This window comes from Corylus avellana, chromosome ca6 (assembly GCF_901000735.1).
Source record: "Corylus avellana chromosome ca6, CavTom2PMs-1.0".
Taxonomy (NCBI): Eukaryota; Viridiplantae; Streptophyta; class Magnoliopsida; order Fagales; family Betulaceae; genus Corylus; species Corylus avellana.
In genome coordinates, this window is record NC_081546.1 from 26,770,158 (window position 1) to 26,774,767 (window position 4,610).

Below are 4,610 nucleotides of genomic sequence, written 5' to 3' on the forward strand. Positions count from 1 at the left end.
TATCCATTCATATAAATTTCAACAATTTTTTCAATAGTCTTTATGAAATTATAATTTTACCACAGATAAAAAAATAAAGGAAAAAAAAAATCTCTAGCATGATTTAGGAGTAGTTGACCAATCCCAATAACTTTTTAAAGGTGGTTCAACTATCCCTGAGGCCGATTTTGGAGGTGGCCGAACTACCTACATCACCTTTAGGGTGGTTATGAACCATGCACCCCCATAACCAAGCCACCAACAATAATCAATTTTAGAGGTGGTCAAACATCCGATTATCACCTTTGGGGATGGTTCATCCACCCTCTAATAGTTGGTTTTGGGAGGAGTGGTTGAACTACTCTCATTGCCATTGGGGTGGTTTGGACACCTCGAAGGCTAATTATGAGGGCGGTCAACCTAATAACAAGTAAAGCTTTATGGTTTCAAAATGAGTTTATAAATATATGTGGTATGTCTCTTTAACAAAATTATCCCATATGAATTTCGATAATTTTTCAATAGAGTTCTTATGAAATTATAAATTTTGATCCAATAAAAAATTATAAAAAAATGAAGAAAAAAAACTTAGTTCAAGGGTGGTCGAACCACCGCATGATAGTAGGGGTATAAAAAAAAAACCGAATACCAACCGGGAAACTGGTTGGAAAAAACCGGTAACCGGGTGCCCGGTTCCGGTTTCGGTTTTTGGCACCCGGTTATAACCGGATAACCTGGTATATATATAAAATAATATATATTTTAATTTTAATTTTTAATTTTTATAGGGCATTTTTAAACATTGAATTTTTATTGCATTTGTAAACATTGGATTTTAAGGGCATTTTTAAACAGTGAAATTTTAGGACATTTTTAAACATTGGATTTTTATTTTTTTTAGGCCCAAAAAGCCAAAAACAATGATTTTTTTGGTTTTTTTTTTTGAACAATCACAACAAAGCCCAACTTATTAAGACAAAAAATGCTAATTGTGTTTTGTAAAAAATGGGCAAAAAATTGTTAAATTAAGCACAAAAAGTATACTCAATACCTCAAATAAGCCCAAAAATTAGGCCAAATACCTAAAATAAGCCCAAAATGATTTTTTTTTTTTTTAAAAAAAAATGGTTACCTGATCCGAATAACCGAGTACCAACCAGAACCGGCCGGTTATTGTATAACCGGGTAACCGGCTCCGATTCTCCAAAAAAAAAAAAAAAATCAGGTACCGTGATTTTGGTTCCCGGTTTTGGCCAATAATCGGGAACTGGGACCAGGTTGACACCCCTACCACATAGGTCTTTAGGTGTAGCCAACCACCTCCTCTAGCCAATCCTAGGAGTGGTCAGCCCACCCTAAGGACTATTTGGGGGTGATTCAGCCATCCTTGGAGGCCGGTTCTGAGGGTGGTTGAACTACCCCCATCACCCTTGAACAGGGACGGAATCAAGAAATTTTATGGGAGGGAGCTAGCCAATTTTTTTTTCTTTTTTCTTTTTTCGGTTCTTTAGAATTTTTTTTATTAAAAAAAAAAAAATTTTTTGGTTGTTTTTTTATGAATTAAAGACTATCGTAAGGTCTAAAAAATTAAGAAAATGACCAAAAAATTTAAAAATAGGGCCAATTTTTTTTTTTTCCCTTATTTTACTGCCCCCTGGAATATGGTTTATCTACCTTTCTTGTCCATTTTGATGGTTGTTTCCTAGTTATTAGTTCTAAGGGTGGTCCATCGCCATTGAGGATGGTTCAACTACTCATAGTGGTAGATTTTAAGGGTGGCCAAACCATCCATCACCCTTGTCAGTGGCCAATTCTAAGGGTGGCAATAAAGTGAACAATACATTAATATCTTTTGGTGATGCCTCACAGTAGACTCATTACTTTGTTCTATTTATATAAAAGGTATGTACGAACTACAAGGAATTTAAAATACAAATAATGAAAGGAGTTGTGTACAGGAATAGAGAAAGCAAAACTTCAAGAGGAGGTGGTTTGGCGAAACTTGAGCTGCAGCTTTGCTCTTACGTGTACACTGAAGAATTCAATTCAATAAGCAAAACCACACTTATTGCCTTTGAAGGTGGTTTGACCATAAGATCCATCATATAGATAGACAACAGTCTACTCATTTCAATTTGGGTCCAAAGAGTTTTTGACAATGGTGACAGTGCCTTTAGCCCTATAATGATATTTTACTCCCGTGTCCCTGGCCTAGATTGTAGTAAGCTTGCCCATAATAATTGAGCAATAAAAAAAGGCAGCTTAAGTATTTTTGGCTAACACCTTGTATATATAAAATGCTTGTTTGTTGGTCATAACTACGGTGAAGATGATTCTAGTTGGAAAATGCAGATGGTTTTTTTTTTTCTTTTCTTCAAAATTACTTACAAAATCTATTGGATTGTGTAAAAACTGGGGACCGAGTTCAAACCCCCGAAGCAAGCAATCAACAACAAATATGCATAAATTAATTAGCAAATAGAAAAAAAATCAAAACCATAACACAAGTATTTTTTTTTTTTTTTTTGAAGGAATAACACAAGTATTTTTGTTACAAGTGAAAAACCCAATAAACACATCAAAAGAAAAAACCATTATGGACAACTAAATCCAAAAAATCACTATCACAAAAAAATTTATATTACAGACACTAGAAGTACTTACAACCACTTGTAAATCATAGACTCTGTAAGACAACAAGCTTCATGTTTTCTTCTAAACTCGACATTCTTCTTGTAGTGCATTTTCTCACCAATCTTTCAGTAGACTCTCTGGTAGAAGAAGGTAATGTATGGGTGTGGTTAGAACAACAACAACATTTCAAGAGAAGGAAACTTTAAGCTCAATGCATCCTCTATTAGAATCAAGTTAGCAAGAACTTCTAAAAACTCACTCTAGGTCAAAGTTTATTACCTTGCTTATCTAAACAAATGGGCATAAGGTTATATATATTTATATGAGAGCCCAAAAAGTCACAAAGAAACCCTTCAAAATTTTGAAAATCACAGCAAGCTTCGTGAAAACTTCATGATGAAATTATTCTTTATTCTCAGTCATGACGGCTGCTACGCATTGCCATGAAGAAATGCTAGGATTCTATCGTTAATTCTCTGACACTTGTCAGGTCTTGGATATTTATGTCATAACGGGATTCTGAAGCCGTGATTATTGTTAGAATATTATATATTATTCTATAGGTTTATTCCATATTTTAATTAGTCTAGGGTTTCTTACTTATAACTCTTAGCCTTTCTATATATAGAGGCCTATGTAATCATCATTTATCATCAATAGAAGAGATATAGTCTATTAGATGCTTCCACTCTCTCTCTCTCTCTCTCTCTCTCTATCTCATTCTTCCGCTCCATAATATATTTAACAATGACAAAATGAACCAAAGAGTTCAAAAGGCATTTCCTCACCTTCTTCTTCATGATGGGCTTTTGACGATTTCCTAACGAAACCTCACAGAGAGTTGAGCAATCTTTCAAACTTGGGTTGTCGTGACAGCGTCTTGAAGAAAGCTCGCAAAAACTTAAAAACAATTGCAGACCCTTGTGATTTGAAAAGAACAACTAGTGATCTGGTTTTAAAATACTCAATAAGGCTAATTTCTAAAAACTAACATAGAGTTTGAAATTATGGGAACAATCATGACTTTTCGGTTGTAAGCATCGACACATCATGGAAAACAATAAAAAAAAAAAAAAAAGGATTTTCCAACACAATTGCAAACAAACAGAGAAAATTTATTACAATCATAATTAAACTAAATATGTCTCAAACCCACATCCTGCCCTTGCCCAAACATGTAAGATACATTTATTAGAGACAATCTCATTGAGTGATTCAAGCAAATATAATGGAAAAGGTAAAACACCTCATAACTTTTTTCTTTTTTTTTTTTTTAAAAAAACATTAATTAGTCACTAGTATAAAACCTCTCTATCTTGTGGGCTAAGAGAAGCCAAACATGAGTAATCAACCCTCCACCTCGCCTTTGAGCATTCCCAGCAGATACCCGGTCATCTTCCCTAAGTTTAAGGATTCAAACTACTTTTTGCTTCTCTATATCAATTTGCACCCCAATAACTTCCATTAATGCTTCCTTATATCATTCAAATATTATTATTTTTATTTTACCTTTTTTATATTTTATTCCTTTAATTTAACCTTTCTTTCTCTCTCTCATCTCATCTCATCTCATCTCATCTCCGTCTTCTTCTTTCCTTTCTTTCCCTTCCAGCCACACCTATTTCCCTCTCTGCCTCACTCATCTCCATCTCACTCTCTGCCTCACTCTCTCGATCTCCTTGAATGGTGAAGTCTGGTGAGCATATATGATTTCTCTCTCTCATCTCATCTCATCTCATCTCCATCTTCTTCTTTCCTTTCTTTCCCTTCCAGCGGCACCTCTTTCCCTCTCTGCCTCACTCATCTCCATCTCACTCTCTGCCTCACTCTCTTGATCTCCTTGAATGGTGAAGTCTGGTGAGCATATGTGAGAACCTTGAAGTTTGGTTTGATCGGTCTGGGTTTCTGGGTTTTTGTTGGGTCTTGATCGGTTTCTGTTGGGTCTTGATCGGTGATTCAGTCTGGGTTTTTGCTGCATCGTCTCATCTTCTCCGAGT